Here is a 15,118-nt window from a genome sequence, read left to right on the forward strand (position 1 = left end):
AAAACTTGCAGTTTTCGCGTCGTCATCGCATATGTGCACCAAGTTTCACACCCGTACAGCAATACGGATTTGACGCTTGAGTTGAAGATTCGTAGTTCGTAGAGAGGCGGCGTGACCGCCAGATGTTTCGGAGACTCGCAAACGCAAATCGGGCTTTTCTGATCCGGGTTTCGATGTCCTTCTTGGTACCACCATCAGGCGTAATCTGGCTACTAAGACACTGGAAGCACTCCACTGTCTCAACCTGTTGTCCAGCTACCACGAAATTGGAACGATTTTCTGTATTGATTTCCATCGACTTGGTCTTTCCGACATTGATTTTGAGACCTGCTGCCTTGGAGCTTTCGGTGAGGTCGTCGAGTTTGCTCTGCATGTCTTGTTGTGTTTGGGTGAGCAAAACAATATCGCCTGCCAGGTCAAGGTCGTTCAGTTGCTCCATGGTTGAAGGATTCCACGGCAATCCTCGGTTTGGTCTACAGTCAATCGATCCAGTCAAGATCTCATCCATTACGATGAGAAAAAGCAGCGGTGACAAAATACATCCTTGTCTCACTCCAGCAGTTACCGGGATTGGTTCGGACAAGACACCGTCGTGCAAGACCTTGCACGAAAATGCCTCGTACTGTGCTTCGATGAGATGGACTAGTTTCTCTGGGACCCCTCGTCGTCTAAGAGCAGCCCAGATGTTTTCGTGGTTCAGTCGGTCAAATGCTTTTTCGAAATCAACGAACACCAGCAGAAGAGAGTCCTGGAATTCGTTGATTTGTTCCAGTATTATTCGTAGCGTTGTGATGTGGTCCACACATGATCGTCCGGAACGGAATCCAGCTTGTTGTCGTCGGAGTGTACCGTCGATTTTCTCCTGGATCCTGTTCAGGATCACTTTGCAGAGTAATTTAAGGGTTGTACAGATGCCACGCCAGTTACCGCACTCTGTTATGTCTCCTTTTTTTGGGACCTTTACGAGGATACCCTACATCCAGTCGGCCGGGAATGTTGCAGTATCCCAAATGTCAGCGAAAAGACGGTGCAACATTTGTGCTGACAAGGCAGGGTCGGCTTTGAGCATTTCAGCAGGAATGCAATCGATTCCAGGCGCTTTGTTGGATTTCATGTCCTTGATTGCCGCTTCTATTTCAGCCAGCGAGGGCGCTTCCGAGTTGACGCCATTAATGCGACTTACTGTGGGCACCTCGAGCTGCGGGTTCTGTTGGCCATTGCTATTTGTAACTCGGAAAAGTTGATCAAAATGTTCAGTCCAACGCTTGAGCTGATCTGTTCGATCTGTCAGCAGCTGACCTGCTCGGTTTTTCAGCGGCATTCTTGAATTAGTCCTTGCCAAGGATTGAAAAACTCATTCAAACGAGCGACGGAGCTCTGATTTTTGCTCATAAAAATGCCCTGCAACGCGAATGAGGTGTGAGCGAGAATCTCCTGTTCTCACGAATTAAGCCCGACCAAAACGAAAACACGACCAAGGCTCTTGATTCCTTTTTGCCTTGCTTCCTTCTTCGCACACAAAATCTAGCATCAACCCGACGATTGCGTAGCAGCGAGCCGATTCATGAAAATTATTGCGGTTACTGGGAAAATTTCTAATCGCGCGACGGTAGGCTTCCGTGCGGTAGGCTAGCCGGAGCAGTAAACACAGTTAAAAAATTCACTCTTACTCACTAATTTCATTGAAAAGTTAAGAAGTAAATTCATGAATCAATCTTCAAATCATTATTTTGCAAAAGAGGACAAAACATGAAGTCATCGGAATGAAATATTATTATTCTTAGTATTCATTGAGATTGAATTAATTGCGGGCGTTAAAATTCCAGACAAAACAAAAAACAATCTACATTATTGAAAACACATTTTTCCATAGCCTGAGAATTAACGAATTTGGCATGACGAAGATTTTTGATGCGATAAATGCGTCTTTGATACTTTATATGCTGGTCAAATTCAATTATGTTGTCGTTAAAATGTAACAAATCGTATATGAGAAGTTAAAAAAAGAAGTTGTGTGCGGTGAATAATATATTATAGGAAATAATACCATTCGCATCGCAAAAAATTGGACTGCGCACTCATAACTGCGAAATTTGTGCGATCTGTCAAACCAGTATAAAATCTGACGGTTTTCTAAACCGCTTTTCAGTTAAACTTTATACGGATAACTCCGACTGCAAAACATAGCACGAAATCCAACATTCAATGAATGATCGCTACCGTGTCGTCGAACTCTAAACTTATTTAAACAACTACAGTGTGGTGAATATAGGAAATGAATGGATGAGATTTAAATATTTCAAAATAATTTAAAAATAAATAATTATAATTAAAGACTTCAAATTAAAAAAAAAGTAATAATTTTGAATCAGCGTAATGTCTGCAAATAAATTCGATGAGTAATATTTAAAGAAAAAAAAGTAAACGATGTTAAGCGTGCATTCCAGAGGATGAAAAAAAAAAGATGAATCAGTAAACGAGTTTTGGGAAGAATGGTTGTTGTGTCGTGAGTGTTATAAACAAAATGTTGAAAGAATATCAAAATATTATTTCGACATTGTGAACACACGTGAATCATACTAAAAGTACGACATACAGGTTTTCATTTTTTTTTGTGAATTTGTCCGCTAATTGACCCCATAGCAAACAGGTTTTTTTATTATTCATTTTTCCGCGATTTTGATTGCTGATTGACCAAGCTCAAGGCAAACATAATTTTTTGTTTTATAAACAATAGATAATCCGATAATAATATTTGGTATACATGTTTGTTTGACAACTTTTTATTAAATCAACCTTCAATGTTTTCCGCTTGTTCATCCAATTTAATTTCAGTCGATAAATAATCCTTATGTAGAACAATGCTCATTTTTTTCTTGAATACTGTAATTTTTTTTACAGTGGTACCCTACGGGAGCCCAAATCAGCTATCGCATAAATAGAAAAAAAGAGTGGATCAGCAATATTACCAACCCGCTCATGAGCCGTGTTAGTAAAGGCAGAAACACAATACAGCGTTGAACGTCGCGTCGCGTCAGCTGTCAACGCCGTCGTCGAGTACTAAAACGCTGACGCGACGCAACCGAAGATTTTTGCATCACAATGCAGCGTCGAAAGACATAGCAACCGAAAGTTTGTTTTGGTTTGCTGCTTTCGCCCCACTTTCTGATTTGTTGTCGCGAAACAACCCCAATTCAATTTCACCAAAGTTTTCGCTGGTTGAAGGACGGCTGCTGCCCCACGGAAGGGAGGCCTTGTGAAATTTATTCAAAATAAGAGATACAACAGGTAAGGTATTTCAAATAGTGCTGAAATACAGATTTGTTTTTTAAATTACAAATATATGGTTTCTTTTAGGTTTCCATAAAATCGTCCGTCGAATTCAAGCATCTTATGTAGCCGATCAGTTGCGGGAAGGATCTGAATCGATCAAAAGATAGAGCTGTCGCACGAACCGAATAATTTAAGCCAGCCTTGTGTTTAGGTGAGTTAGTGAGGATCAAAACCAACCAACCTCAACGGAAGAGTATGTTTATGAGGCTCCCCAACTCCTCAATTGCACGGTGTTAATTTTACACGAAAAAAGTGGAAGATTGAGAAAAAATGTATAAAAATATGTTGATTAGATTAGTAATAATTGTAACTATTTCATTGAGTGTTTTTAGAAAAACTATCAATCCGAAAATCCATTTGTATACATTTACAACTCCACAACATTATGATTTTTCATCGATGGAAATCTCCGAAAAAAAATTGATTTTCTCAACGTGTCAAAGCACAATGAAATGTTCATTCTTAATGATAAAATTCGAAAATTTGTTAAATCGAGTAGAAAATATGGGTGATTATAAAAGATTAGAGTTCATTAGTTTCAAACTTTGTATAAAACACAAAGTCGGAATATTTATAACGCTGCTGATTTTAATTTTTTTCAAAAACAGAGCGTCGACGTTGTAGAACGCTGCTGTTTAGAACAAGTTTTGCATTTTAGTACAATGCCTTCATTGACGCGACGCACCATTGTGGTGGCTCAAACGGAAAATTGTATCCCCAAAATGAAATGTCAACGCGACGCTGACGCGACGCGACGTCCGACGCTGTATTGTGTTTCTGCCTTAACGGTATTATTCTTTCCCGTGGAAAAATGTTCGTCCCTTTGCAAAGCTTGAGCTTGAACAAACACTAACAGCAACAAAGATGACGCCAAGCCGTGTTCGCTGTAAACACGCGTTGGCCAAAAGGAATGGAAAATAAGAAGAACAGTGTGCATACGGCCGGCACATCCAATCCATTTTAGTGATGATATTATTATTTTCGGGCAAATATGCCGAGCCAAAAGAATTGTTTTGCTTCTTGCTAGTGCTGTTATTATTGCTTCCTACGAAAGAATGTGCGTCACTTTTTGAAGCTACGAGCTTGAAGGAACATCAATAACATCAACAGCAACAGTGTGCACTTGTGTAGAAAGCCAATCTTTAAACGATCGGTGCCAGGACGGTACGGACGGTTTGTCTATGAGAAGGACGAGCCGAAAGATTCCTTTTTCTTTTTTTTCCCTACTTTTTTCTTCTTAACTGGCGTACTTCTTTCCCTAAATAGACAGCAAGCTCGGTATCAAAATTCTCATGAAGCAAATTCGAGTCTCTCGTGATCCGGTTTCTCAGACTCGCTCATGAATGTTTTTTAATACGAGCAGCATAGAAACCGCCGTCGTAGAATCGTTTTTCTTGCTGTTCGTGATTGTATTGAACACAAACGAATAGCGAGCCGGCGGCGAAGCATTTTCGTGTGCGTTTCGAGGAGTGAGCGATTTTTATAGTCCTTGGTCCTTGCACCACTAAGGTGGCGAGAAATATCATATAATAATCGGATATCTCCAATGGCGGCGGCTCTTTCTCCCTCTTCGGCTAGGGAGTTTGTCCAGGCTCTCTTGTCTCGTCTACAAGCTCGTTTAACTGCCTTTTCCAACTCCGCATATCGTAAGCGGGCGGCTGCTTTGGCTGACCTGGTACATGCCTGCTCAATTCCGACTTTCGCCTTTCTCCGATCATCGATCATCCTCCAGGTTTCATCTGACATCCATTCACTTCGTCTTCCACAAACTTTACCGAGAGTACCATGGCTCGTCGTGATAAAGGCATTCTTGATTCCACACCACTGTTCTTCGACTGTTCCGTCTGTCGGCAATTCCGAGGCTCGGGATTCTAGCTGTTCAACGTATGCCCTTTTCACCTCTGGATTCTCCAACCGGCGGACGTCGTATCGACACCCGACTTTCTCCTCGCGCCGTTGGACACGCGCAACTCTCAGTCGTAACTCGCCAAGGACGAGGTGATGGTCAGATGCAATGTCTGCGCTTCGTTTGTTGCGGACATCAAGAATGCTCCTTCTCCATTTTCGACTGATGCAGATGTGGTCAATTTGATTTTCTGTTCGGCCATCTCGGGATACCCAAGTGACCTTATGTGCTGGTCGATGGGGGAAGAGCGATCCACCGATCACCATGTTGTTGTTGCCACAAAATTCTACAAACAGCTCTCCGTTTTCGCTCATCTGTCCTAAGCCATGGCGCCCCATGATGCGCTCAAAGTCCTGATTATCGGAGCCAATCTTTGCGTTGAAGTCGCCTAAGTGGATTTGAATGTCACCCTTCGGAATTCTCTCAAGCACGCTGTTCAATTGACTGTAAAACTGCTCTTTCTCCTGCAAATCGGCAACGTCAGTTGGCGCATAACACTGGACTATTGTAAGGTTTCTAACCCGTGTTTTGAATCTGGCTACGATTATTCGTTCGTTTATCGGTTCCCATCTTATGAGGGCCGCATGGGCCTGCGCACTTAATAGGAAACCAACTCCTCGTTCCCGAGTAGCGTGTTCTCCTCGTATGCCAGAGTAAAGCAGTACTTGCCCGGACTGTGTCTTGTGTTCTTCAGTGTTAGGCCAACGGACTTCGCTCAGTCCCAATATCTCTAGCTTGAGGCGGCTAGCTTCTCTAGCAAGTTGAGCCAGCTTACCTGGCTGGGCAAGGGTCAAAACATTCCAAGTTCCAATTCTAGTCCGTGTTTTCATGCTAAAAGTCGTTGCCAAAGTTCCAATTCGGTTATTTCTTCTCTCAGTTTCTGTAACAATACAAGATATTAGACAAAGACAGACGCAAAGACTGCTGCTTTTTCGATATTTCGGTTAACTTTGTATAATTTGAGGGAGCGAGACAAAATAATGCACACCCAAGCTTGCACAAAATGGATGGAAAAAAACACACCCGCGGCGACCGATGATGTCATCCAACAGTTTTTCTATATTAACAAGTAATTTTTTTTAGGGAAAGCTCATAATACGCTTTGAATCACTAATTTACATAGAACGTAAGCAGCGAAAAGTCAGTAAGGCCACCGTTGTTGCGATGCAGATTATGCTACACAGAAATTTTTTTTTACTATTACGTGTCACTGAAAACTGCAACCTTTAAAATAAATCACCTGTAATTAACAAAACCTGTAATTTAAAATTGTTTTTCTTGAAAGTGAACGAAGATTCATTTATTATTACAGCAAATGTCCTGTAAAAAAGTTGTACACTAAAAGTTAAATGTCACGTAGTCATATTTTCGACCTGTAAAATTATGGTAAATGTCCTGCTCCTTTTTGCTACAGGACATTTGCGTAATTTTACAGGAAATAATTTTTGCTGTGTACCATGCGGCATAAGGTTGATGAGTTTTTCGCAAAAAAACATTTTCACTTAAATTTTAGGCATCGAGTAGAATTTTATAAAAAGAAGCAATCGAAGTTTTAACGAACTGTTCCGCCCGAGGTCTCTCGTGCAACTCCTATTTAATTTCACTATAATTAAACTCTAGAAAAACTTTAATTTTGATAAAATTTTCGCGAACGGAGAAAAAACACGTGCGATTCGCGAATGTCATAGAATACTCCTCCAGAGCAAATAATCTTATTTTTTTAAACAAACTCTGCGCCCCGCTCACTCCTCGCCTACTTACTGTGAAGGTCGGAGAACCTCGTGTTTCAATAAACCTTGGGTAAAAGGACAACGATTGGCAAATCACCTTACACTCTAGAAACAAAAACATAACGCTAATGTGAACTAACCGATGTTTTATTTTAAGCTGGAATCTACTATTACTCTCTGATGTTGTTCTTTTCCTGATAAAAAAAACCTTCAAAATTCGAAAATTTGTTTCAACCAATAAATTTTTACACTCGGCCAAGGCCTACTCGAAAATCCAATTCAACAGCTAATACCTTTTTGTCTAAAATGATACGCAGTTACGGTCTTCGACAAAGTTGTTCAGCGGATAATTTTCTTTACAGAATTTATTAATTGACACAGAGGAAAGGAAAATGATGTTGATTTTTATCAACAACATATTCAATTTTCCAGCTAAAAATTTTCATGTAAACGTTACTTTAAAACTCTACAAAAAAACATCTTAGATGAGTTTAGAACCAAAACGAATTATATTAGACCCCAGGGTTTGAGGAATTAAAAAAAATGACTCCAAATCGATTTAGTCTATTATGACGGCATTTATTCAATTTATTTACATGATGGTGTTCCGTCGTTCATCAGGTTATGACGGTAAACCATTATAAAATTGAGTTAATGTGCAGGTTTTCCAAATATACTTTTATCACAAACACACAGGATATCTTGATGTTGTCCTCCTATTTGTAACACCGTCATAAAATGTGTAAAATATTTATAACATTTGAAGAGGTTGGAGGAATTCATGTATTGAAATGTGGTGAAAATGTAATGAAAATTTTAAAACAATAAGTAGAGCCTCTCTTTTGAGTGGACCGACAAAGGTGACGTGTTGCTAACAGGGATAACGACGGCCTCATACATGTTTTAATGAATAATCTGCTCTCAAAATCGAGCCCCTTTTCACTCATAATAATTGATTTCTACAATAAGGATGTCTGCGCTAAGGTCCATCGTTTGCTCTGCTGCATCAAACGTCTTGCAGCGAGATGCAAAGAATATGAATCTCGTACCGTATAGGTGAAATTTGAGGACCGTGTGCTTCTGCTTCAGTTCAGACGAAGGCCCAGCAAAGTGAATGAGTGTAAGTCCCGTAATGGGAAACGACGTGCATCGTATCGTACTTTCGTATGAAGGACCGTACCTCTCTCTATGTGGATCATCGGATAGGTGATTGTCCGATCGGAGAATGTTGATTCATTAGCCGGTTTGGGGCTGTGCTGCGCGGATTCCTTCCAGGCTGCCTGGCGATGGGGATGGCGATGAAGTTCGAAGGCGGGCCACAAACATGTTGCTGCTGCATGCATAATCATGTAGAAGGCATGCCACGCAGAAACACGCGTAAAAGTCTTGTCCGCGCTAAATGTTGTAATTTGTATATCAGTAGTGATAATTATAAGCGGTGGTGCATTGTAGGCCAAGCTCTCTTCGAGGCAAACAGAGACCAGAGGCCTTCCTTAGGTCTCTGACTATTCATCAAGGAACCTAAAGTACGTGGCGTTTGAAGAGTAACAACGCCGCAATTTACTAGCCAGGGCGAACATAACTCACGATGAAATTAAGCGGAAGATCTTCTTTCTTTTCGCTGTCCCTGCCTTCTTTTTGCGTGCCTCCTCCGGTTAAACACTATTCAGTCGTCCCTCCTTTGAAAAAGTGAGCCTTTTTTGCTAGCTCTGCCCGGTGATATGGTACGATAAAATGTGATAGGAGTTGATTGGAACTGAACCCCATTTGAATTTATAATTGATTCAATAACATTAATTTAAAGTGGATAAGTTACGGGTTGAATTATTAATGCACATCTAATAGGGATGTTTTATGCAACCTATTACAAAAAAAAGGTATCTTCGCGGTCAATATTGTTGTTCGCCTAACGATGCATTGAAGTTTGAATTTAAATGAGGAACGGCTAGGAGTTGCGTTGCAACTCCCACTTTGGCTATCCGAACAAAATTAAATACTTTACAAGCCCCTTGATTTAATTAAAAACATTTTTTGAATTATCTTGGAAGTATCTATAGACACTTGCCTCGCACTAACACAAGAGTTCAAGTTGAAAAAAAAAATGATTTCAAAATACTCTGGAACTTTGAAATTCCACTATTTGGGAAACAAATCTATCAAGTTGTCTAGATCAACTTTTTTAAATAAAGATTTGCGTACAACAAGAGCAAAATTTTGAAGTAAAAAATATCTAGAATTAGCCTTAAAATTGTTCGGCAACACTGCAGCAGAATAACGAAAACACGTTTATAAAGGTGTATTGTTCATGATTAGGGGAGATGGGGGCATAATGGCCACCTTAAGGAAAACGGTTATTTAACCATAGAAAATAGCTATAATATGGAGGTTACATTATTGTTTCGTGTTCAGACACTTGAAAAGCCTATTCCCTAACGGGCTGAAACGTGAAAAACTAGATGAAAACATTAAAAAATGCATTTTAAAAATTTTGGCCAAAAGCTGAAAACCAGCCACTGTGGAGGCATAATGAGAACCCCCCCTGAGGCAGTATGAGCACCATTAATCAGAGCAAGATGTGCGTTTTTGCCGGGGAATCTACCAGCGAATTCAATTCGATGAAGTCAGGTGAGTCGTAGATTCATCAAACAAAGCAATAACAAAATAATCTAGGTCTGTTTGTAGAATACAAACAATTCACGCACGCTCATACATTATGTGCTTTGTTCGGAGGATGATGCTACTAGCCGTATAATGTAACAATAAAAAAATCGATCATGAATTGTAGATGGAAAAAAATCACCTCGAACAGAAATCTAACGCTAGTCTTTTGATTACCTCTCCGACACCTTACCAATAGGCTAAATCGTCGGATGAAAACTAGTCAAGGTGTGGCTCTATAAATCAATTTTAATTCGCTGCTAGATTCTACGGCATAAAATGCTCATTATGCCTCGATAATATGGTGCTCTATATGCCCCTAGTCAACAAATTTAAGTAAATATGTGTTTTAAAATTGATAAAAGTGAAAAATCAAAAATTTTATGATGGTAAAAATTGAGAAACAATGTGTACATCATGTTGCAGTGCGTACATTACAGATCAAGGTTATTTAAAGATCATAAGAGCTTATTTCGTGGTGCTCAAAAATTAGAATATTTTCGTAACTTGAGAACCAAGCTAGTTTTTTTAAATATCTCTGTAAAGATGATAAAGAGATTCCTTTTTTTGTGAAAAAATAATACTATAGGAAGTACGAAACAAATCCTCATGAAAATTTATTTAAGAAAATACGTACTTTCGTAGAAAGTGCCCTGGGTGCTCGTTATGCCCTCATCTCCCCTATTTCTATCGAAGACAGAATGATGTTTTGAGATGAGCGGAGAAATTTACAATTTAATCATTTCTCAATATATTGTTCCTTCCTGTAAAATTCACACAATTGATTTTTTAACTCGATTTTTATAGGACCAAGAAAAGTAACGAAGCTCTACGTTGTAGTGAATAATTGATTAAGAATAAAAAAACAATACTGAGTGTTTAATAATTCTCACTTTCTTCTCTGCGGTATGTGCGTGATAAGCGTTTATAGAAGCGATTTATAGAAAAAGTTCCGATCCTACAAAGGTAATGTGAGTTTGAAATTCAAAAACCATTTTAAAAAAAGAATTTAAAGAAACGTTGCAATGCTTTTAAAGTTTACCAAACACGTTGTGACAACTTACAGAAATTTATATAAAAAAAATTATTTGCTTAAACTGGAAATTCGACGTTGAAAGGAGACCATTTTCATGGGAACACATCAAAATAGCCTATTTTTGTCACAATAATAAATGCAGTTCCTTTTAAGCCTCTATAATTAAATCAATCAATCGATCAAAGGCATTTCCACAAGAAAAAAAAAAGCACATACTTAATGATTATCAAAACAAATTTTCAGATATATTTTTATACAAAAACCACTACCGTGTCCAAAACACAAATAAATCATGTGACGGAAAAATATATATCGTTGAATTGTTATTATAACTTTTTTAGCTGACGTGGTAAACTTCGTTTTACCTGTTACTTAATAAATCGATAGAAAATGTTTACATTTTTTTTAACTTTTTCGTGCTCGTTATCAGTTTTCATGAACATCGTCTTCAAGTTGTTCGAGTTGTGTCCCATTTCTAATCGATTTTGTACGTAAGCCTCCCTTCCATAAAAAGTAAGATTCTTGAAACCATTATACAAACCATGTTTGGCCCGAAAAACCCTCGGATACCAAATTTCACTTCATTCCGACCGACCTTTTATTCGTGATGGTGTTACAGAAAAAACGCCTCCATTTTTGTATATAAGAAGATAAGAGACTATTTAACCACCCGATTCATCCGGGTCTATGCAGAATAACTTTCTTCACTCAACTCAAAACTGTATTCGATTGAAATAATTATAGAGAAAAAAAATCTATAATATTGTGCTCTTGTTAATTTTCTACAATGTTGCCAGCTAATTTTAAGGATTACCCTATATAGTTTTTATTAGTTGTTTTCTATGCACATTCTATTTTTCTTCAAAATATAGGTCGATTCACGCACTGCCTGACCTCACTGGTTTTGACACTTTGCGATTCCTGTTTTGTTTCCTTATTTTCCAATTCTACACGCTGAGGAAATAAAGCAAACATTTGGGTCCTTATTTAATTCTCATTCACACGTTTTTAGCAATAGTTCTCAGCTCAGTTTTGGGATAAAACAAAATTTAAAAAGGAAATTAGTTGTTAAAAAATTAGATGATTTTAGTATCAAATAACGGAAAATCAATCATTTTGTTTGTTAATCAAGCTGAAACATGAAATATTGAAATAAATGGATTTAGTCTTAATAATTAAACTATCCGACGTAATTTTTATTTCTCGAAAATATCATATTGTAAAAATTTAGAATAGTTCAGCCTTTTCTTTCAGTGTGTTTACAGGAGAATTTTCCTATATTGGATTCTTCTGTCTCTGAATAGTGTTGTCGTACAAGTATGTGCATTTGTTCACAGTTTCCGGTCAAAATAACACAAGAAACTTCCGGGCAAACGATTCATCACATTCGAATTCTTTAGAAGCTTCCACATTTAGACATTTGATGGGATTTTTGGTTTTAAGTAGAAGCGCTGCTCCAGAATATTGAATGCAAAGTCGGTTGGTCCAGAACAAATAATAAGTTGAAACAAAGTTTTAAAAACATTTTGAAACATTTTAATAAACAAATCTTCTTTTCAAAATTTTTAAGAATTTTCAACGTTCTGTTTATTTCCGGAGAGATATCGGTTAAAAAACCATAAAATGCACTAAATTTAGTTCACAAAATGGGAGTGTTTTTTTGCTATCTTCAAACTGAGTTTTGAGTTAAATTTCTTGACTGTGCAGCTACACGAAATAATTCGCCACACCCCATTTCTCGTTTGTAAAATTTTGAACACAGACCTATAGAGTATGGACTGTTCCAATAGTTATGAATACACTATGACTGGCCTGCTGTGTTAGGAATGTGTTGATCAAAAGTCGATCACGCTTCCTAAACAGAGTAGTCTGTTGTACGGCAAAGGCGTACCGCCACATTTTCATGCTTTCCAATAAAAAAAATGCTCTAGACATACAGCACCGACCATACTGACTGGACACTCGATTTCGTTTTCTGGATAATTTTTCCAACAGTACGCAATATCTATTCCAGAGTGCGCATCGATCGATTTGAAGAAATACTATCCCAGTTAGGAAATGCCACTAAACTTGTAACCAGCCTTCTGCTGTTTACAATTAAAACTCTGCTGCTTGGGTCAACTGGATTGATGTCAAAAACAGTTGTTATTTTTTTGTAAACTGTCCTTAAATTCCTAAACCCAGATTACCACATTATTCTTCACGGTTAAGTGTTTGAGTTATGTCGTATTTTGTGTTTAATAGCCTCGGGTTGGTGTCACCATTAGTTAGTATGTTTTTCCGTTATTTATTAATTGTTAGTTTTGTTCATATTATGCTTATGTTATGCTAAATATGATATAAATTGAAAGAAAACATTATTTTGCATAAAGTGTTTTTTTTTATTATTGTTTCTTTTAATTAAGAAAGAAAATTTCAGGAAAAGTCTTTATAACTTTTTGCCAAAGCTCTTGAACAAAAATCATTTTGGCTAAATGTGATTATTTATTTTTGAAGAACTCTTAACACATCTACATAAGCTCAAAAAAGAAAAGTTAGAAGTCTTAGGAAAAATTAATTGCGAAAACCTGAAATTTTGCTCGTGTATTTTGTTCGCAATTTGTCAAAAAAAAGTTCTAGACCCTCCAATACATTTTTTTTTCTGAATAGTGCGTCGTACAAGGGAAAGTCTCCTGTATAATCTGGCAAATTTTCAGAGTTTCCGATTTATATTTATTGTTCTATACAAGACACTGTGTCATTTCACTTTTGTTTCTTCTGTGGAACCGAGCCTTCAGATGGTTACCATTAAAATTCTCTAAAGGAAATTCTTCGATAAACAACTTTGCTGACGATCGTAACTTCGTATCTCATTGAGCAAAAAAGTGGTTAGCTGTTATGTTTAATAAGATATGAAATTACAGTCTTCAACAAAGTTGTTCAGCGAAAAATTTCCTCTAGAGAATTAAAGTAGGTACAAAATCCATTAGCAGGCTCGGTTCCACAGAAGAAATAAAAATGATGTATATTTTTCAATAAAAATTCCCACAAACATAAAAGTTCAAATGTACTCATGTAAACGTTACATAAAAATTCTGCAAAAAATCATACATGAGTTTTAAACCGAAACGAAGCTTTCTAGACTTCAGGATTTGAGAAATTAAAAATGATCCCAAATCGACTCAGTCTACCGTGTTAAACATTCATACATATAAACTTGTCTTCCTTCAGCCTTCACCTTAAAATTATCACTGAAGAAACAATTTCTCAATTACTTGAAACTTGATGCAATAAACACTCAAATTGCACGAGTAGAGGCATAGTTCATCAAAATATTTACATTCGATACATTCCTTGAAATGTGAATGTCAGTTTTTTAATGAATTTCTGATTATAGCTTGTTGCTTGATACATTTCTCTTGACAGCAAGTTGAATATTATTAAAATCAAACACGTAGTTTTTTGCTATATTCTAATAATTGGGGCCGAGAGTTTTCCACTTTTCATAAATTTTCAAATTTGATCGGTTCTTAGAACTTGAAAATATTGGAAAAAACACTTTCATATGTCAATACCAAACCACCAACTTTTTTTAAAAGTTGTTCACAAAGTGATGATAAAACTGACCTCGAAAACTAAAAATTCTTCAGCACTGGATCTTTTTTTCAAACAATTCGAATACAAATTATACAAACTAACGTCTTTGAAGATTTGAGTCGTTATATAACAGCCTCTTACCTATCCTATGAACTTAAAAAAAACCTTTTGGCGGTCTACACCTCCCTCAAAATTAAATTTAGCGTTTTGCGAGTCATTTTGCATGTTGAATGACATTTTTTAATATTTCGACAGAAATTTTGTTTTTTTAATAGAAATATATCGAATATTCGGCCGGCCGAATACTACCTCAAAACCGTTAAGCCGAAAAAGCTGAAGAGGTCGAATAACAGGTCGAATATGTATTTGTTAAATTGATATGTAAAACATATTGCTGTAGTTTCGCTCCAAAAGACTTTCAAACGGCAGTGAACAAGAAGTACCAACCCGTAAATTTAAAAAGGATTTTTCTCAGAAAACGGGTCAAACGTTTTGATGAATCGCCTTGAAAAATTTCCGTATCTTCAAAGAATCAGTTGAGCAATTGAACGGAATACCTAATCAAATTCGCCTGATATTGTCCGCTTTGCATGAAAAAACGGAATGAAACTTTGAATATACAAATAAACAACACATGAATTCGTTTATTTTTTCGCTTTAAAAGTAAATTCGTCTGAATGTTCTTGTGATTAAATATTAACGTTCTTTTTTATTTATATCTCTATTCGAATGATTATTGTCAATGAAGTTCGCCAATATATATGAACAAAAGTTATTTGAAGTAAGTTCCGCAGAACAGATGTATAATTTATATTGGCCCATTGCACAGTGTTTCAAAACACGAAAAATATGATCATGGGCTTTTTGAAGGTTAGAAGT

The sequence above is a fragment of the Uranotaenia lowii genome, chromosome 3, assembly GCF_029784155.1.
Source record: "Uranotaenia lowii strain MFRU-FL chromosome 3, ASM2978415v1, whole genome shotgun sequence".
Lineage (NCBI taxonomy): Eukaryota > Metazoa > Arthropoda > Insecta > Diptera > Culicidae > Uranotaenia > Uranotaenia lowii.